The sequence below is a fragment of the Malaclemys terrapin genome, chromosome 5 (assembly GCF_027887155.1).
Source record: "Malaclemys terrapin pileata isolate rMalTer1 chromosome 5, rMalTer1.hap1, whole genome shotgun sequence".
NCBI classification, from domain to species: domain Eukaryota; kingdom Metazoa; phylum Chordata; order Testudines; family Emydidae; genus Malaclemys; species Malaclemys terrapin.
In genome coordinates this window covers 14938960-14960370 of record NC_071509.1, presented here as the reverse complement: position 1 = coordinate 14960370, position 21411 = coordinate 14938960, and the positions used below count along the sequence as shown (strand labels likewise).

At 50.4% G+C, this 21411-nt stretch overlaps 1 long non-coding RNA gene across 1 annotated transcript; it reads right to left on the bottom strand.

Annotated features, from left to right (window-relative positions):
* Positions 1-208: 208 nt before the first annotated feature.
* On the bottom strand, positions 209-4444 carry LOC128838230 (uncharacterized). The gene is made up of 2 exons (XR_008445129.1): positions 3852-4444; positions 209-1164 (listed from the first exon to the last, which is right to left on the bottom strand). It is a non-coding gene; the product is annotated as an uncharacterized LOC128838230 (long non-coding RNA).
* Positions 4445-21411: the final 16967 nt, after the last annotated feature.

The window sequence follows — 21411 nt, the reverse complement described above, 5'->3', positions numbered from 1 at the left end:
ACAGCTCTATAAGACACTCATTGATTATACAGAGATAAACACCAGCAAATCTCCCCATCCCCAGCCTTGCACGCCAGAAATGCTCAAGACCTTCTCTTGAACAGTGAAAGCTCATTAATTAGATCACCACTTCGTCACCCGAAAGTGGACATGCACTAGCCTTTGTAATCTGAGCAGATTCCACAAGCACTTTAGACAAACTCACTGGTAAGGCTAAACCATTAAAGTAAGTTTATTAACTACAGAAAGATCGATTTATAAGTGTTAGTCACAGAGGTCAAAATCGGTTACATAAGAAATAAAAAATAGACCTTTAGTCTAAATTCTAACTTTAACAGACTAAGCAAGATTTGAATCAAACTGCTTTTCTCACCCCAATGGATGTTCCAAGCAGGTTACAGTTCTTAATATAGAGGCTGAATTCCCTTTCAGCCTAGGACCAATCTCCCAAATTCAAAGTCTGTGTCTTCCAGATGATCTTCCAGGTGTTGAGATGGGGGAGGAGAGAGGCCAAGTGATGATGCCATCAACCCTCATTGCTGTGACCTGGGGGTTAGGTAGCCTCAATTGTGTATGTGCCCTCTGTGAGTAGTCTTCTTGATGGGCCATCAACACATGTCTAGCTGATATAAATCTATCTTGTCAGTTGGTCCTTTGTTGCCATTGAAAGACCAGCTGAAGCCGTTTCCCACTTACTGTATATTTCAGTAGCAAACATGTAGCAATACTTCATAACTTCACATACAATGACAGCACATACAATTCAACAGATTATTAATGTTCAACAGATCAAGACTTTTTAAATGATGCCTCACAAGGCATACTTTGTACAAAACATATCATAATCATATTAGTGCTGAATATGGCGGTGCTATTTTGAAATACAGCATGTCACAATGTTTTTCACACTTTAGTGTGCAGTAATAAACAACGAACACACTATTAAATAAAGATTAAAAACACTGAAAAAGTGCAAAATGCAGAGGGATAATTTACAGGTCAGTGTAGGTGTAGCCATAAGAGTTCTCCTTATTTTCTAGCTGTATTGAGTGGAAGGGGCAACGTTGCAGAGAATGTATTTTCCCTTGTTTGTTTCTTATTCATCTGTATCCAGGTCAGTCTTTTAGCAAGTGTGGAGGAGTGTGGATACCCCAACTGAGGCCACTGAAAAACACACAGACAGATTTAAGGGCCCTGCAGACATAAAAAGGCATGTCACAACTCACTACATTTTTTCCCATATAGCTCTATATAAAAATTATGAACAGAGGCAGACTCACAAATGCTTGCTTCTGGGCCATCTGTCAGCACACAGCACAGTGAGTCTATGGGGACAATTTTCAAACCTGGTAGCTATGGGGGCTGGCAGGGTTGAATAGCATCGAGGAGCCCATGTAACAAGGGATATAGTGAACACTGCTAAAATTATTACAAGCAGTGGTGATCAAGGTAGATCTATCGTTCCTGAGGCAATCTATCAAAGGCCCAGAGAAGGCAGATGCTTGAGATCACAGGTGATGCCTGGAGGGCAATGCAGGGTCACATCTCCCCCTTCCCCGGTTTGCTGCTTGGCCTGTAGTGAGCATTCACACATGGACTGAGCATGCTCAGTAACACTGCTGAAGCCTCCAGCCCTCACTCCCTCCCCACCCACTATCAGCAGGCACAGACTTGTCTCTGCTTGAGATGGCTCAAGGTCACCCAGGCCATATGCTCCTGACTTCTTCACAGTAATGGTGCCCTCAGGACTCACTGCAGAGTGGCATTGGAAGTTGTTTTATCACAGCAGGAGAAACAAGGCAGCTATTCCTGGAAATGTGCAAAGATCAAACAGTGCTTGCTTGATAATGTCACTGAAATTGTGCCAGAGGACGAAAGGGAGGTCCGGGCTAAGATAAACCAGAATCTTTGCAAGCGGAGAAGAGTTGTGCTCGCTGGATAGCTTTATGAGCCAGCAGTATACTGTTCTCCTTTCTCCTGAATCAAAGCATGGTCTGCAAGCAATTTGGTTTGGACTTGGACTTGTGGCCTCAGAAACAAAAATAGTGTGTTTGAGTGGAAAACATGCTGCCAGTAAATTTACAATGCTCTTCCTGCACAATTATGCAGTGTGAGTGCCCAGTTGCCAGAGCGCTTGAACGCATTTTTGTATCTTTTCCATGTATTTAATTTAGATGCTTGGGTCCTGGTTTGCCTGTATGTTGTTGTGACACTGGAAGGCCAGATGCCAACTCTTGTCCAGGCTGCAGGCATTAGCTAAGAATTGACAGACTCATAGCTGGAGACCAGACCTGTTAGTTTTGCTCAAAATAGGTATTAGCCTTATACGAATGTATTTAGTGTTCAGACTCTATGAAATGTTTATAGAATTGCTGTGTGCATTAATCTCACTTGTAATGTCTATATTCCATGCGATAAGAAAATATATACGTTTTGCTTTATAACTTTGGAAATGTTTGCTCTGAACTTGTGAACCCAGGCACAGGAATTGTTCCCACCCTCCCCCCATCCAGAAGGATTATCAAAATCAGATGGGCCATCACGGAACATCGCAATACAAAGGACTAATTAATGGCCCTATCGCACCTTGGAAATGCTAGGTGCAAGGAAGCTCATCCTATGGACTTGGAAGCTGAATGAAGGAAATAAAACAGTCACAGGAAAATTTTCCATCTCTTTTGCTCTTTGAACACAAGGCCAGAGAAACCAGACTGAAGCCAGAGATCCCCAGGAGTTACCTCCTGGTCTGCCCTGAAAGACACTTTGAATTGACAGACCACTACAATTCTGTCACTCTTAGGATTTAGATGATAACTCATTTGTGTGTATATGTTTGCTTGCTTTAATCTGTAAATAATTCTCTTATTTATTTTGCCTAGTTAATAAACCTTTAGATAGTTTACTACAGGATTGGCTACAGGAATTGTCTTTGGTGTAAGACAGGGGTAGGCAACCTATGGCACGTGCGCCAAAGGCGGCACGCGAGCTGATTTTCAGTGGCACTCCCACTGCCTGGGTCCTGGCCACCGGTCCGGGGGGCTGTGCATTTTAATTTAATTTTAAATGAAGCTTCTTAAACATTTTAAAAACCTTATTTACTTTACATACAACAATAGTTAATTATATATTATAGACTTAGAGAAAGAGACCTTCTAAAAACTTTAAAATGTATTACTGGCACATGAAACCTTAAATTAGAGTGAATAAATGAAGACTCGACACACCACTTCTGAAAGGTTGCCGACCCCGGTGTAAGATCTAGGGTACCAATTGATTTGGGGGTAAATTATTGGTCTTGGGACAGAGAGCAACCTGAATATTGTGTGCTTTTTGGTTTAAGTGACCATTTATCACTAAGTCCATTTTGTCTGGGTGTCAGGATAGACTGGAGAGTCTAAGGGGACTGTTTGACTCCATGGTAAGATTGCTACAGTGATCCAGGAGTTCATTTGTTACTGGTTTGGTGAAATCTAATTATAGAACACACCACCGTTTTTTGTTGTCTACCCTGTTTTTGACAGTCTGCCCTGAGGTGAGCCATTCCAGACAGCATGACAGTTGTTGTTTGGAATTGAATTTGCATTGCTTTTATTTTACTAATTTTTTTTGCCTGCACAAAATACGAATATTTGGGAATGCTTTTTGGCTCTTACAGTACTCTTTCTGCTCATTTGTCTAATACTGGCAGTGCCTGCTCTTAAAATAAACTGAAACTTTAAAAGGCAATTCCTTTGTTCCTGTCCTCACATGGTCAAATGCCATTTTAAGAGGGAAAAGGGGGGAGTTTTGGGGGCCATGAAGAAAGTTAACAGAAGAGGCGTACATTAATGGGGGCAGTAAGTTACACTTACCAGAATTCCCTTCCCCTTTCTGGTGGGTTCCATTCTTGGGTTCAGCTGGCTCAGGGTTGGCTGGATTCAGAAGAGCTCCTGGCTGTCCCTGGGCTCTGTATCCCCCTCCTCTTCATCATTGTATAGTTGTGGGATGCCTTCCTTCAGATGTCATGGGGTGTCCACTGTCACTCGTGGGGTGGTGCTGGGCTCCCCACTGCGTTGCATGAAGTTCTGCATAGTAGCAGCAGGTATACGGGGGCAGCACCAAATGATCTGTTGGCCTCCTTTGCCCTTTAGTAGGACTCCTGCAATCCTTTCTCCTTCACCTGGCATTTCTCATTCCTGTTGTACCCCAGCTTCTCAGGGGCGGCAGGTTTGTATAATTTTTGATGGTGTCCAGAACAGGTCCAAGTCCCACCCCCACCACACACACACACCTGCCTAAGGCTCTGGGAGGGAGTTTGGGTGCGAGAGGGGTGAGGGAACCCTGGCCAATAAGAGCTGTGGGGGTGGTGCCTGCGGACAAGGGCAGCACGCAGAGCCCCCTGGCCGCCACTCCCCCTAGGAGCCAGAGGGATATGCTGGCCACTTCCAGGAGCCGCCTGAGGTAAGTGTCGCCCAGAGCCTTCACCCCAAACCCCTTCCCGCACCCCAACCCCTTGCCCCAGCCTGGAGTCCCCTCCCACACTCCGAATCCCTCAGCTCCACCCCCCAGCCCAGAGCCCTCTCCTGAACCCGAAACCCTCATCCCTGGCCCCAACCCAGAGTCCACACCCCCAGCCGGAGCCCTTATTCCCACACATCCCAACTCCTTGCCCCAGCCCTGAGCCCCCTCCCACACCCCAAACCCCTCATCCCCAGCCCCATCCCAGAGCTCGCACCCGCAGCCGGAGCTCTCACTCCCTCCCACACCCCAACCCCCTAGGCCATCAGGTGAAAGTGAGCGAGGGTGGGAGAAAGCGAGCGACGGAGGGAGGGGCATGAAGTGAGTGGGGGCGGAGCCTTGGATAAGGGGCGGGGCCTCAGGGAAGGGGAAAGGGTGTTTGGTTTTCTGCAGTCAGAAAGTTGGCAACCCTAACAGTAGATGCAGTAAATACATGTAAATAGCACCACAGGCAGAAGCCTGCTGGAACCACAAAATAAAACATGATGGTGGTGAAGGAGACCTGAAGTTGTGTGGTCTGTACCTAAGGCCAGAAAGGGCTCTCAGGGTTCGCCCTGTCACATACTGGGGGTTGTCTGGGAGCAGTGACTCATCTGTGCAAGAATCAAAGGGAACCGGTGTGAGGGTCAGTGGTCTGGGAGAAATGGAAGAGATCCTGAAATGGAAGGTGGAATAGCAAAAGGAGCTCCAACAGGCCATGCTGCTCCTTCAATGGCAGGCAGAGCAACATAAAGTTCTCCAAGAATTTATTAAGGAGCAGATGGCGGCACAGTGCCAGATGTAAGTCCTGCGACCAGAGGTGGCAGTAGAGTGCAGGGAATCAGACTGTGTAAAATGGCTCTGACAGCTGACCCTGAGGCCTTTCTCCAAACTTTTGAAAGGGTGACTACAAGGTTCTGGCTGGGATGAGGCATCATGGGTGTTGCGAGTGGCTCCTTATTGGATGGGCAAAACCCAAGCAGCTTACAAGTCCCTACACGAAGAACACAGCAGGAACTATGATATAGTCAAGGCAGCCATCGCAGATAGGATAGACCTGTAATCAGAGAAATACCTACAGAAAATGTGGGTGGTAAAATGGATGAAGGAAATAAGGCCCAGAGCATTCGTATAGAAACCGTAAGACTCACAGGTTGAGAGCAGAGAGCCAGGGGCTGGAGGAAGAGATGGCTGCAGTGATCCTAGAACAGTTCTTGCCAAGTCTCCCAGAGGTAGCGCGTGTATGGGTGTGCTGGCACCAACCCTCAACTTTGGACAATGCAGCAAAGCTCAGCAAAGAGTTCTTAGAGGCCAATTGACCAAGAAAGAAAGCCCATTGGGTGGTGGGGACAGGAGATGGGGAAGAAGTCTGTAGGTGCCCCACCCCATTCCACCCCTTCCCCTGCGACCTCGCCCACATTCCACCCCCACTCTGCCTCTTCTCCCAGGTCCCAGCTCCCACTCACTCCTCCCCCTCAATCCCCCCGAGACCGGAAAAGCTCGGGGTCCCAAATCTGCCACTGCCTCACCCCCCAGCAGCGCGAGGTTTGGGAGGCTTAGCCTCCTCCAGCCTCCATTATGCGCTGCCCATCTGGCTGAGTCTTGTAAATATATGTCTAATGGGGTCAGAGGCAAAGGTATTGTAAAATTGGACCCTACTCCACCCTACCCTAAGGTCATGTCTACACTAGAGACCTTACAGTGGCATAGCTATACCGATGCGTTCGGTGTGTTAGAGATGGAGCAGGAGGACCCAGAGGTGGATTGAGTAAACGGGCTTCTTTGTTGTGGTACTTGTTCCCCTCGATCCAATTGTCGAGTAAGCCCTGAGTTAATCACCTCACACTCTTTTATTTAAGTTAATATATAAATACCTACATTTACTACAACACCCCCAAACCCCTTATTTAATAATATGAGTGCCCATATACTGAATGCAACAAAGAGTCCTGTGGCACCTTATAGACTAACAGATATATTGGAGCATGGGCTGTCGTGGGTGAATACCCACTTCGTCAGACGCATATCATGTATTCACCCACGAAAGCTTATGCTCCAATACATCTGTTAGTCTATAAGGTGCCACAGGATTCTTTGTTGCTTTCTACAGATCCAGACTAACACAGCTACCCCTCTGATACATATACTGAATATAATTATTCCCGCCCCTGTTTACAGCATTAAGCATATTCTACAGACGTTTTTACCTTGAAGATTACATTTCTTTGCAGTAATTTCAGCCACAAGTTCCCTTAATCAGCAGTTCACAGGGAAGGGAGGATGGGGCCATGACCCTGAGCTCATTTATGTAGCTGGGAAAGGAAGGGCGGGAGGAGCTAACACTTCTTTACACAAAGGGTATCCTTTATTTAGACAACCACATTCCTTATGCAGCTACAATGCTTATCTATCATTAACAAGCAGAAGAGAAGGGAGAGGAATGGCACTTTATCTATCAAGTGCAGAAACGGTGCCTGCCTGTGCTTCTACTCCCTAATACCATGCCAGCATGCCAGTGGTTTCCCAGGTCTTTACTTAACCCTTACACATCCCTACACTGTGTAACCACTATATGCTGAAGGCAGATAGATCTGCCATTGACATAATTAAACCATCCCCAATGAGTGGCGGTAGCTACGTTGGCGGGAGAGTGTCTCCTGCCGACATAGCACTGTTCACACTGGTGCTTCTGTCGGTGAAACTTATGTTGCTCAGGGGTTTCTTTTTTTCACACCCCTAAGCGACATAAGTTATACCGACAAAAGTGCTAGTGTAGACATAGCCTTAGTTATCTAATGGGATGAGAAGCAACCTGTCTCTCACCACCCCCTAGAGCAGTGGTCTCCAAACTTTTTTGATCGCGCACCCCATCAGTAAAAATTTTTTGAGCACGCACCCCCTGCTCCCACCCGAACTGCCGAAGCGCCCCCCCCCCAAAAAAAAGGGCTGCTTGGACTCCCGGACGAACTGCCGAAGGCGGGAACCAAAACAAAAAACAAAAAAAACTGCCGCTCGGACTCCCAAACTGCCGAGGGAGGGAACAAAAACAAAAACAAACCAATCGGGCTCCTGGCTGAACTGCTGAGGGAGGGGGGGAAAAAAAAAGGCAGCGCTGCTCCAGCAGCGCTCCTCTTGCCACACACCCCGATGGATCCTCTTGCGCACCCCACTTTGGAGATCACTGCCCTAGAGGAATAGGCTGGGCCTGATTCCTTGCCTGTGGGAAGGGATGGGACACTAGTAACTCCAGGGGACTTCCTTCCCCTGATCTACCTAGCGAGGGAACACCAGTAGTAGGGTTACCATTCGTCCGGATTTATCCGGACATGTCCTCCTTTTTGTGTTAAAAATAGCGTCGGGGGGGGGAATTTGTAAATCACTAAAAATGTCCAGGATTTCCCCCCCATGCAGAGCGAGGCGTGGCTGGGAGGGCTGCAGGAAATTCAGCCGCTTGCATGGGGCTCTGGCAGCCAGAGCCCTTCCCCCGCAGCTTGCTGGGCTGGACTCCGGAGCAGCTGTAGAGCTCCTCCTCCCCGCCCCCCGCATTCTGAGCCAGCTGGCCTGTTTGCATCGGGCCTCGGCAGCTCCTCCTCCCCTGCAGCCCCACGCCCCGCTCCGGCAGCACTGGGTGGGGTGGGACCGGGTTGTGTGTTGCACTGGGGAGCGCAGCCACATGTCCGGAGGGGTGGAGAAGGTTTTGGGCAGTCAGGGTACAGGTAGGGGGTAGGGTCCTGGGGGGCAGTTAGGGTGGGGGAGGATCTTAGGTGGGGGCAGTTAGGGGACAAGGAACAGGGAGGCTTAGGTAGGGGGTGGGGTTCTGGGGGGCAGTTAGGAGCAGGGGTCCCACGAGGGGGCAGTCAGGGGACAAGGAGCGGGGGGGGGGGTTGGGAGTTCTGGGGGCGGGGCTGTCGGGGGACAGGGGTGGGGAGAGGGATCGGAGCAGTCAATGGGACAGGGAGCAGAGGGGTTTAGATGGGTCGGGAGTTCTGGGGGGGGTTGTCAGGGGGTGGGGAGTGGTTGGATGGGGCGTGGGAGTCCCAGGGGTCTGTCTGGGGGTGGGGGTGTGGATAAGGGTTGGGGCAATCAGGGTACAGGTAGGGCGTACGGTCCTAGGGGGCCAGTTAGGATGGGGGGAGGGTCTCAGGAGGGGGCAGTCAGGGGACAAGAGGCAAGGAGGCTTAGGTGGGGGGGGAGTCCTGGGGGGCAGTTAGGGGCAGGGGTCCCAGGAGGGGGCAGTCAGGGGACAAGGAATGGGGGGAGGGTTGGGGGTTCTGAGGGGGGCGGGAAGTGGGAGGGGCAGGGGCGGGGCTCCTCCCGTCCTCTTTTTTGCTTGCTGAAATATGGTAACCCTAACCAGTAGGCCTTGCTTACTGGGTCCCCAGAACACTGTAAGGCTGCAACCCAATTACTCTCCCTATTGAGGGACATCACAGCTGCTCGTGAGACCCCAGGACTGAGCCTGAACACTGGGGACTATAGTGAAGTAGCTTCCAAATTGTGCTTCCTTCTCATTACGGTACCTCCTCCTCAGCTGCACCTCTTACCAGCATTAGCTTTGCCTGTGAGGTGAACTGCTCCCACCCAGTTACTAGGTAGGTTCCTCACAAGTAACATACCCCTAACTGGGATAGTAGCTTTTACCTTGAACTAAACTGTTTAAAAAGGCACAAACACAAAACCCCAAATCAAGTAAAACCAATTTCTTTCTCAGGAACAGCCTAAAACTGAGAGAAACCTGTTAGCAGATTTCAAAATATACTGAACAGTTGAGAAGTTTTACATTACACTAAAGCAATCTTTACACTACTTCCTACAGCCAGCGAAAAAGACATACTAAACCATTTACTCTATATCAATATACAAAAAAAAAAACCCCACCCACTTTAAACAATGGCTCTTCTGTGGAGTGGTGGAACTTGGCTCTTCGGTTTGATAATTCCAGAAGGGGTGTCATGAGGATAATGCCCCGCCCACCAGGGTATTGGAGTTCCACACAAACTATCACAGCAGTGTCCAGACCCTGCTTGTTCGTTTGTTTGTTTGTTTGTTTGTTTGTTTGTTTGTTTGTTTGGTGCAAGCCCCAAATCTTCCCCAACAACAGACACCCTGTTTCGAAAGGTCACCAGGTGGTCAAAGGGCCTGCCTTAGGGAACATGGCACCTTGGGCGAACTTGTATTTTGGCGCCCCTGGCTCCCATGGGCTCCTCAGGCTCCCCACCCCCTCTTTGTCCCTAACCCCTGCACTCCCCTCCTGCACCGCTAACTCCTGCACCCACCTCCTGTGCCCACATGGGGAAACTGACCTAGATGCAGGGAGTTCTGGGCATTGCTGCTCGCTCCCCCTGAAATGCTGTTCCTCCATGCACCATTAGGAAGCTTTGATGGGCGAGCGAAGAGTGACATCAGGGCTCCCTGAATCCAGGGCACTTTCCCCACCTGGGCTGTGTAAGCCGAGGGCAGGAGAGTAGTAACTCCTGATGCTCGCCTCACAGCACAGCCCAGGTGGAGAAAGTGACCTAGAGGCACAGAGTGCTTGGTGTTGCTCCTCACTCCCCCTCACAGCCCCTTAGGGTGGCACGGAGGAATACTAGGGGGGGTGAGCAGTATCTGTACATCATCACTGCTCCCCCTTCCTCTGCTGGGAGGAAGCAGGGAGAAATCTCTACACTCTACACCACCTATGGTTGCCAACCATCCCAGATTGCCTGGGAGTCTCCCGGAATCGCCTCCAGTCTCCCGGTTGCTATTGAAAGCAATCCGGGAGATTTTAATAGGCCAAAAGTCTGGTCGGTGGTGCAGCAGGGCTAAGGCAGGTCCCCTACCTGCCCTGGCTCTGCACGGCTTCCAGAAGCAGGCAGCATGTCCAGCTCCTAGGCGCGGGGGTGGCCAGGGGGTCCCTGTGTGCTGCCCCCACCCTGAGTGCCAACTCCACAGCTCCCATTGGCCGGAAACCACGACCAATGGGAGCTGCGGGGGTGGTACCTACAGGCAAGGGCAGCTCGCCGGAGCCACCTGCCCACCCCGAGCCTAAGAGCTGCAGGGACATGCTGCCACTTCCAGGCACCGCCCAAGGTAAGCACTGCCCAGCTGGAGCCTGCACCCCACACCCCTCTCCCAAACCCCAAACCCCAGCCCTGAGCCCCCTCCCGCAACCAAACTCCTTCCCAGTGCCTGCACCCCGAATACCCTCCTACACCTCAACCTCTTTCCCCAGGCTCAGCCCCGAGCCCCCTCCCACACTCCAAACCCCTCAGCATCAGCCCAGAGCCCGCACCCCCTCCTGCATCCCAACCTCCTGCCCCAGCCTGGTGAAAGTGAGTGAGGGTGGGGAGAACGAGTGATGGGGGGATGGAGTGAGCGGGGGGTGGGGCCTCAGAAAAGGGGCAGGGGCATGGCCTTGGGGAAGGGTGTTTGGGTTTGTGGAATTAGTTGGCAACTCTAACTCCACCACATGGTGTTCCCTTGCCCGCTGGGAGCAGTTTCTGACTCTACACCAGCAATGCACACCTCTTCGCTGCCACACAGTGCCCCCTTGACCATGGCACCCCTGTGCGGTTGCCCAGATGGCCCACCCCTAAGGCCAGCCCTGCCCAGTAGGCTTTGGGGAATGAAGAAGACCCACCTCCCAAGCGGGTGAACTCACCACCCGAGTACTCACCGGGGAGAGTGGGCTGCTCACCCCCACCTCCCCAGTCAAGGCTCAACTAAAAGGGAGAGTAAAAGAGAAAAAGAAAAAACAGTCGTCCTCTGAGCTCAGGACTGCTCTGTCTGCTGTGAGGTGAGGCTATGCATAGTACACGGAGGTCTTGCCTCAGGCCCGGACTGAAAAAGCTTCTGCAGAACCAGCTGCAGTTTGCCCACAGGACTTGCTGCCTTCTCCCTGGATGCAGGGGCTGCTAGGAACTCCCCAGGCTGGTGTTAGTGATGGCTCCCTTCCTGGCTGGTCTCAGGGCAGGGGAAAGGGATTACTGGGCTTCCACAGTTTGTCCCCCTTCCAGCTGCTCCACTTACTCTTCCTAACAGGGTTCTCTGTGACTGCCTCTTGTTCTCTTACAGCGCATCTCTGATTCCCCAGTTCTATCTCCACTGTTGTTCATGCCTCTTCTTGGGGGTCCTGCCATGCTGGTTCTTTCACCTTGTTCACGGTGGGTTTTCCACTTTCTGTACTGACCCTCCCCTTTGCCCCGCTCACTGGCTCTCTTACACTTGTCACCATGACTTAATGCAGCTCCCGTTTGGCCTCTTGCGCTGTTTTTCTTCTCCTGGCTTCCAGCCACAGCTCCCTCAGCCTGCCTTGGATGTGACTGCTCAAGTCAAATGAAACAAAGATTTATATATTTGATACATAATTGGTTCCTCTAGTGACTTTATTCACATTCTTATATCAGATCATTTATGCTATGCTTGAATTGTTTGTGAAGAGCTTCTTTGCTTCTAGTGAAGATTATGCAGAGTTATGTAGATAGTTATCTTGACATATATTGTCTTGGACTGGCTTTTAACCACTGAATGCTACAACTGAATTGTGCTAGGACTCAAACAGAACTTTGTTTACTTATCACATACTTCTTTAAAGGATACCAGTAAAAACTGGACTTGTATGTACCAAGGCAGCTTCCTGAAATGTTTCTTTAAGATGGTATCTAGTTAGAATGTAAGTGATCTTTAGCCTCTACAGTATTTAGGAACATCAAGTTCTGACATTTTTTTATGTGGAACAAGGAAGGGAAATTGAAGATGTCTTTGTCTAGAACAGGGGTAGGCAACCTTTCAGAAGTGGTGTGCCGAGTCTTCATTTATTCACTTTAATTTAAGGTTTCGCGTGCCGGTAATACATTTTAACGTTTTTTAGAAGGTCTCTCTCTATAAGTCTATATATAATATATCTAAACTACTGTTGTATGTAAAGTAAACAAGGTTTTCAAACATGTTTAAGAAGCTTCATTTAAAATTAAATTAAAATGCTGATCTTAAGCCGCCGACCTGCTCAGCCCGCTGCCAGCCTGGGGTTCTGTTCACCTAGGCCGGCAGCAGGCTGAGGGGGCCGGTGAGCGGAACCCTGGCTGGCAAGGGGCTGGCAGTCAGAAGCCCAGGTTGGCAGTGGGCTGAGCTGGGCCGGCAGCTGGGACCCCGGCTGGCAAGGGGCCGGCAGCCAGAACCCCAGACCGGCAGTGGGCTGAGCGGGGCCAGGACCCCAGACCAGCGGCGGGCTCAGCGGGGCTGGGGGCTGGGACCCCAACCGGCGGCAGGCTGAGCGGAGCCAGCACCCCAGACCAGCAGCGGGCCGGCCCCGCTCAGCCCACTGCCAGTCTGGGGTTCTGGCTGCCGGCCCCTTGCTGGCTGGGGTCCCAGCTGCCGGCCCCGCTCAGCCCACTGCCAACCTGGTGCTCAGGGAGGGGGGTGGGGATGTGGAGGGTGCAAGAGTCAGGGCATGGGGCATGGGGGGGCTGGGGATGTATGGGGAGTGCAGGAGTCAGGGCAGGGGGTGTGGGGGGGGTATGTGTGGAGGGTGCAGGAGTCAGGGCAGAGGGCTGGGGGCGTGTGAGGGGGTGCAGGAGTCAGGGATGGGGTCATGGGGGGGATGCAGGGATCTGGGGTGCAAGGGGAGTGCAGGGGTCAGGGCAGAGGGCTGGGGGGGGGCTACAGGGGGCTGGAGGGATATGCCCCGCTCCTACCCCCCTTTCCCCTGGCTCTTCTCCGCCTCCTTACTGGTCTGAGCAGCGAGGGCACAGGGGCTGCTCTTCCCGCCTCCCTCGCAAGGGCCGGCGGCGGCAGGGAGGGCAAGGAGGCAGGGCTCGACGCAGCACGCTGGAAGAAGAGGCCGGGGAGGGGGAAGCTTGGCTGCCGGCGGGGCCTGTCCTACAGCAGCAGCCGCAGGACCAAGCTTGCTTCTGCCCCCGCCAGAGACAGCGGTAGGCGGGGGCGGAGAAGAGCGGGCTGGGTCGGGCAGGATTTTTAATGGCACACTGCTGCCTGTTGGGGTCTGGCTTAGCCCGCTGCCAGGGTTCAGCAGCGGACTGAGTGAGACCCCGGCAGGCAGCAGCGTGCCATTAAAAATCGACTCGCATGCCATCTTCACAGGTTGCCAACCCCTGGCCTAGAAGCTTCACATGTGTTCTAGAATCCACGAATAGATCTCTGGATGGATTCTTCAAAACATTTTTGTGTCCGTTTGTGTCCCTATAGTTATTCCTAAAAATAAAGTGACTCTTCCCCCATCTGAATTACAGTTTGCCCTTCTCTTTTTGGCCAATCCTGCAACGTACTGAACACCTTTGTCTTCCAATTGCAGATAGTTTTATGCTGCATATGACTATTAAGAAATGGGATTCGTTTTTGTGGCCACACTTCTCTGTTTTAGTACCTCACGGGCTTGGGTTTTAAGAATAACAACAACACCCCTTAAAAAATAATCGGACACAACTATGGTAGGATGGTTCCAACCATTATTTTAGTAAACAAACGGAATCGCATTTAAACAAATCAGACATTTGTAATATACTAAGGCTGAGTTTTTATCCATTTTGGCAGATTAAGTTACCTCACCCATCCTTCCATAAAGCATGACAGGAAACATTGTGCTCTGTGGTTCACAAATCATAAGACCGCTGCTGAAAACATCAGGAGTAGAGCAGTCATGATTTTCATATGCTTCTTGCTACCACAAACTCCCAGCACAGCTGTACTCGAGATTCCCCCACCCCTAGTGTTGCTATACAAAAATAAAACCCTAACTTTGGTTTTGGGTGGTACTCATAAGACAAAAACATTCTCCCAATGTATTGTTGCTAACAATCACTTGTGTAGCACTGTAAATGTATACGGTGTTCAGACCTGCCAAGTTGCACTGATGTGGAGACCTGGTCCACTTATTTACTTTTGGCTTGGTTCGGAGGCCATATTTAAGCATCTCGCTCTGGCAGTGATGAAGGAATGTGCACATTGTTCTTAGAGTGCAATTGAAATGAGAAATCTCGCCCTGACAATTTTATCTATGTAATTGTCACAGCTTGGCTATGCTGCTCTGGTACTGTTGCTAGGCTTGTGTCTTCTGCATTAAGCATATAGCTTCCAGCACAGGGTGACCAGACGTCTCGATTTTATCGGAACTGTCCCAATATTTGCTTCTTTGTCCCGCGTCCCGACCAATGTTTGGTCGGGACACTGGACAAACAAGAAATTTTGCCCTCCGTTCTGGCGCTCGCGTCCCCCCGCCCCAGCTCCACCCCCTCCTTCCCCTATTGGCTCCCTCCCCAACCACACAGCATTCCTCCTCCCTCCCAGGCTTGCAGCTGCATGGCGGCGCAAGTCTGGAGGGAGGGGGTGGCGGCGGTGCCTGGATCCTGGAGCTGGTGAGTCAGCTCCGGCACCCAGGCACCGGGCGGGCAAAGGGGGGCTGGCAAGGGAGGGAGATGGGGGGGCTCAGCTCTGAGCCCCCCACCGCGCCAGAGGGCTCCTGACCGGTCCGCTGTACACCAGGGCCAGGAGCGCAGCCTGGAGGCTGCTCCAGCCCTGCAGCCCACGGGGCAGCGCGGTGGGTCCGGGTGGGGGCAGCGCGGAGCGGGCAGGGGCCAGGTGGGCGGCGCGGGGACGTGGGCCGAATCCTGTCCCGTCCCGGGCACATGCGGCGCACGTCCAGCGGCTCCTTCCTGGTGGGAGGGAGACTAGGCGCGGGGGACGCGCGCCACATGCGGCCGGGGTGGCGGGAGGCACGTTCCGCTGGGAAGGAGCCGCAGCCGCGAGCGGGAGGGAGAGGCGCGGGGCTCCCCAGCAGCAGCAGGGCTTTGGCCCGCGTTGCCTACCCGGCCCCTGCCCGCTCCGCGCTGCCCCCACCCGGACCCACCGCATGCCGCATATGCCCGTGGCGGGCCGGGGGCAGGAGGCTCCGCGAGGAGGGCAGCGCGCGTGGCTGGGGCCTGCTAATGCCCCCGGCCCCTTTGAAACTCCTTTTTTCTTTTCTTTTTTTTTTGCTCCGCTCCCCCCCCCTTTTTTTTTGCTCCTCCCCCCCTTGCATCCCGATATTTTATAGCGCTGATCTGGTCACCCTATTCCAGCATGAACCCTACAACTGGTGTTTACAGACCACCAAGGGAGTCTGGCCTCTGTCTCGTTAGCTTTCTGGACGTGCTTCCTGTCAGCCTGCATACTGTTTTATTTGTCCTGCTTTGGAACAGAAGCAGAGCATAGGTCAGACAGAAAGCACTTACTTTCCCATCCACTTGGTTCTGTTGTAGGTCTGGTGCTTTCAGCAGCTGCTCTGGTACTAATATATCAGGCCAATTTGCTTCTCAGGTGTCTTGTCCTACCTGCCAACCCTTATATCTAGCAATAACTACCTAATTACTGTCCACTTCTGTCTTCCACTATGTCCTCAGCTATGCCACTGGCAATATCCCTTCTTCAAATATTACTCCTTAGATCCACTTTCCCTCACCAGCTGCCGCCTCATCTCCACTCTTCCTTCTCCCTAGCACAGAGCCGGATTTACACCTTACATACCCCTACGCACAACGTCCCCCCTGCCTACAGCTGACCTTCATATTTTCTGTAAAAAATGAAACTTTTAACCCACTGTGATAAATGAAGGGGAGCGGGGAGTAGCTCCCTTTTATGGACACCCAGCCAGCCAGCTAGCTATAAAGTCCCTCTTGGTGACTGTTCTCTGCTTGCTTTTCCCGTAAAGGTTAGGGAGTGGGCACCTGACCCAAAGAACCAATGGGAAAGCTAGAACTTTTTAAAATGGGGAAAAAGACTTCTCCGCAGAGAGGAGACACAGAGCAGCAATGCCGTAAGCAGTTTTAAAACCAGGTATGAAAAAGCCTCAATTCATACCTCGAACCCACTTATTTGAAACCCAGATATGTAAGTAGATCAGAAATGTCTAGAAAGACGCAATTAGGTTTCGTTCTTTTATTTTGTAAGGCTTGTGGACTCCTCTGTGCTAACACCAGATGCTTTTGTTTTGCTTGTAACCTTTTGGTTGAACCTCAAGAGAACTATCTTGATGCTTAATTTTTGTAATTTTTTTTAAGATCTAGCAAAAAGCCTAAGTTCCAGATGTATTTTCTTTCTTTTTGTTTTTAATAAAATTTACCTTTTTTAAGAACAGGATTGGGGGGTTTTTTTGTCCTAAAAGGTTTGTGCATATGCTGTTTAATTAGCTGGGGGCAACAGCTAATTTCCTTTGTTTTCTTTCTCAGCTCTTCCCCGGAAGGGGTGTGTGAAAGGGCTTGAGGGTACCCCACAGGAAGGAATTCCCAAATGCGCCTTCCTGGGTTCCAAAAGTGGGGGGGGGGAGGGGTTGCAGCAACATCTACCCATCCAAGGTCAGAGAGAAGCTTTAAACTTGGGAGTTTAATACAAGAGTGGAGTGGCCAGTATTAATTTTTAGAATCCTTGTGGGCCCCCACCTTCTGCACTTCAAGTGCCAGAGTGGGGAATCAGCCTTGACACCCACTTTCAACTTTTAGGTGCCCCTAGAACGCTGGTGCCCCCTAGGCACGTACCTACTGTGCCTAAATGGAAATCCGGCTCTGCCCTAGCACCATCTTTCCCAAAACAACCACTTGGGGCAGCTCATGAGTGAGAATACCAACCTCAGGGCAGATTGTTAAGAAGCAGGGCACACTCTCTGCTTAGATTTCACCAACACATAACAAGTGTAAATACCTCAGACTCTATACAGCATTAACATGGATCCACAGGGGTGCCCTGCCCTATCTTGCCACCCAGGCAAGCTTGACTCTGTTACAGATGGTCACTTTACACCAAAGAGCACAACAATATTCAAGTGACTCCCAGTTCCAAAGGACCAGTCCACTTACCCCAAGTCAATCTGCACCTTCAGTCTCATTCCAAAGACAGTGCTCGTAGCCAGTCCTATAGTAAACTAACTAAGGATTTATTGACTAAGAAAAAGAAATAGGTTATTTACAAAGTTAAAACAGATAAACATACATACACAAATGAGTTGCAGGCTTAGGTTTCAGATTGTGATAGAGCTGCTGAAATATACCACTTCTATAAGTCCTTTAGGGCTAACCAGGTTAATGCTGGGGATCTCTTGCCTATGTTTAGGAATCTTTGCCCCTTAGAGTCCCAAACAGCATAAAAAGACCTTACTTCCTTCTGGTTAGGGATTTTTATCCCTACATGCCTGGAATCCAGGCTGCACAGTTCCCTCTTCATGGGTGTGCCGAAAGCAATCAACAAAGTCCTTGTTTGATGGTTTACAATGGCCATTTAGATTCAATAGGCCTTCCTGATGAACTGGAGCTAACCTGTCCTCATCAGTACAAAGCAGTATTTCGCATCTGGAGAGTTCTCTTTCATGACTGGATTTACAGTTTCAAAGCAAATATTTTTAAAGTTACAGAACGAACACAAGTATTACTTTATAGCATGGGTTACAGGTATTATAAGTGAAATAATGCATGCAGCAACGTACAAGCATTTCTTAAAGTCTAAAAACTTTGTTACAAGTTGTAACCGTGCTTCAGAGGGTCACAACTGAGGATGCCAAATTCAGGACGAACTGCTGAGAAATAGGGCAGATATACCCCAAGACTGGTGGCTAATCCCCCCCTAGGATATACCAAACCAGCAACAAAAGTAAACTTCTGTTTCACTACATTGGCTAACAAGAAGTCACAAAAGCAGTTTCCTTGGGCATTCCAGTTCTTATGTCAACACCAAAAACACTGGATTTTAAAATGAGTGATTCTTTACAACCAGTCTCATCAAATAATAGGTTCTTCTGATCCCAAAGGACCAGTCACACACCCAGGTCAATATATAATTTTGATCTTACCCCAAAATCATGCTGATGCCTATCCTTTAGTATCTAAAATCTAAAGGTTTATTCATAAAAAGAAAGACAGGTGAGAATCAAAATTGGTTAAAGGAATCAAATACATACAGTAATTGCAAAGTTCTTGGTTCAGGCTTATAGCAGTAATGGAATAAATTGCTGGCTTGATAAGTCTCTGGCTGCTTCCAAATCACTGGAAGGTCCTCAGTCCTTTGGCTAGAATGCTCCCATTAGTATAAGTTTATAGTTCAGAGGCTTGGCCAGGAAAGAGGCTGGAGCAGGATAGAAGCAAAATGGAGGGGTTTCCAGGGCCATTTATATCTTCTGCCATGTGGAGGGAAGCCCATTGTTTCAAACAAAAACCTCAGCACAGGTAGTGGAGAATAACAGATGACCAGATAATGTTTGGAGTCACATGGGCAAGTCACATATTCATACCCAATTTCACTCAGTCATTGCAGGAAGCTATTATCTGTATTCCAGACAGCACGTTGCAGGATAGTCCACTCAGCGTAGATGGGTGTCTCCCATGGTCCATTGTGAGTTAAGTGTCCTTTTGATGGACCACTCAATTTGAATAGTCCCTCCAAGATGTGCTGACTAACTATTTCATGGGCATTACTCCTGGAGCAAACTTTGAAATCCACGTATAGAACCAATATTCATAACCTTAAATACAAATATGATACATGCATACAGATAGCATAATCATAACCAGCAAATCATAGCCTTCTCATAGACTCCTGTGGGGGAGATTTAGGTTGGATATTAGGAAAAACTTTTTCACTAGGAGGGTGGTGAAGCACTGGGTTACCTAGGGAGTGTCTGCTGCTGGGACAGTTGGTCAGTTTGACCGTGTGCTTGATTGCTTGCTTGTTTGTTTGAAAAGTGTGAATTGGGAGTGCTTTGTTCCAGCTGGGCCTTGAGTGGGCCTGACTGGTATATAAGGGCAGTCAGCAGCGAACCAGCTGAGCGGCGAACAGCAGAGGCTAACAGCGGGAGTTTGCCTGGGAGCTGTCCGAGAGGAGGTACGCTAAGTGCTGCATTAGGGGGGCTGTGTTGGTGAGTATCTGAGTGTCTGCTGCTGGGACAGTTGGTCAGTTTGACCGTGTGCTTGCTTGCTTGCTTGTTTGTTTGAAAAGTGTGAATTGGGAGTGCTTTGTTCCAGCTGGGCCTTGAGTGGGCCTGACTGGTATATAAGGGCAGTCAGCAGCGAACCAGCTGAGCGGCGAACAGCAGAGGCTAACAGCGGGAGTTTGCCTGGGAGCTGTCCGAGAGGAGGTACGCTAAGTGCTGCATTAGGGGGGCTGTGTTGGTGAGTATCTGAGTGTCTGCTGCTGGGACAGTTGGTCAGTTTGACCGTGTGCTTGATTGCTTGCTTGTTTGTTTGAAAAGTGTGAATTGGGAGTGCTTTGTTCCAGCTGGGCCTTGAGTGGGCCTGACTGGTATATAAGGGCAGTCAGCAGCGAACCAGCTGAGCGGCGAACAGCAGAGGCTAACAGCGGGAGTTTGCCTGGGAGCTCGCTTGGGGAGAGAGCACTGAGGCTTTCATCTGCAGGTGTCTCCCAGTAGTTCCTGCAACAGTTGAGGAAGCTCCTAAGAGGACGGTGATATGGAAGGTGAGCGATCAGCTGTTGTAACCTGCACAGGTTGTGCCATGTTTGTCTTTCTTCCGCAGGAGAGAAGCGACTTTGTCTGCACAAAATGCAAGCTGGTCTCCATATTGGAGGAGAAGGTTCGAGGGCTGGAGAAACAAGTATCGACTCTGCGTTGCATAAGGGAAAATGAAGATTTCCTGGACAGACGTCAGGAGATGCTTCTACGGCCACAATGTTCTGAAGATTCAGAGCAGGCGCAGCAGGGACAGAAGGATTGTGAGGAGGTTTGGCAGCATGTGACCTCCAGAAGAAGAAAGAGGAGCGTCCATGCACCAGCAATGGAGATACAGGTGAGGAATCGTTTCCATGTTCTCTCTACAGGTGCTAATGCGGAGAGTGGACTAGATGGCCCATCTGAGGGAAGGGAGCAGAAGGAGACTCCACCGATTGGAAGGCAAAAGATGCACTGTCCTAGGGATGGGGGTTCCACGACCACCACTCCCAAGAGGAGGAGGAGGGTGGTGGTGGTCGGGGACTCCCTCCTCAGGGGGACTGAGTCATCTATCTGCCGTCCTGACCGGGAAAACCGAGAGGTCTGCTGCTTGCCAGGAGCTAGGATACACGATGTGACGGAGAGACTGCCGAGACTCATCAAGCCCTCGGATCGCTACCCCTTCCTGCTTCTCCACGTGGGCACCAATGATACTGCCAAGAATGACCTTGAGCGGATCACTGCAGACTACGTGGCTCTGGGAAGAAGGATAAAGGAGTTTGAGGCGCAAGTGGTGTTCTCGTCCATCCTCCCTGTGCAAGGAAAAGGCCGGGGTAGAGACCGTCGAATCGTGGAAGTCAACGAATGGCTACGCAGGTGGTGTCGGAGAGAAGGCTTTGGATTCTTCGACCATGGGATTGTGTTCCAAGAAGAAGGAGTGCTAGGCAGAGACGGGCTCCACCTAACGAAGAGAGGGAAGAGCATCTTCGCCAGCAGGCTGGCTAACCTAGTGAGGAGGGCTTTAAACTAGGTTCACCGGGGGAAGGAGACCAAAGCCCTGAGGTAAGTGGGGAAATGGGATCCTGGGAGGAAGCACAAGCAGGAGAGCGCAACAGGGGAGGACTCCTGTCTCATGCTGAGAAAGAGGGACGATCGTTGAGTTATCTTAAGTGCCTATACACAAATGCAAGAAGCCTGGGAAACAAGCAGGGAGAACTGGAAGTCCTGGCACAGTCAGGGAACTATGATGTGATTGGAATAACAGAGACTTGGTGGGATAACTCACATGACTGGAGTACTGTCATGGATGGATATAAACTGTTCAGGAAGGACAGGCAGGGCAGAAAAGGTGGGGGAGTTGCGTTGTATGTAAGAGAGGAGTATGACTGCTCAGAGCTCCGGTATGATACTGCAGAAAAACCTGAGAGTCTCTGGATAAAGTTGAGAAGTGTGAGCAACAAGGGTGATGTCGTGGTTGGAGTCTGCTATAGACCACCAGACCAGGGGGACAAGGTGGACGAGGCTTTCTTCTGGCA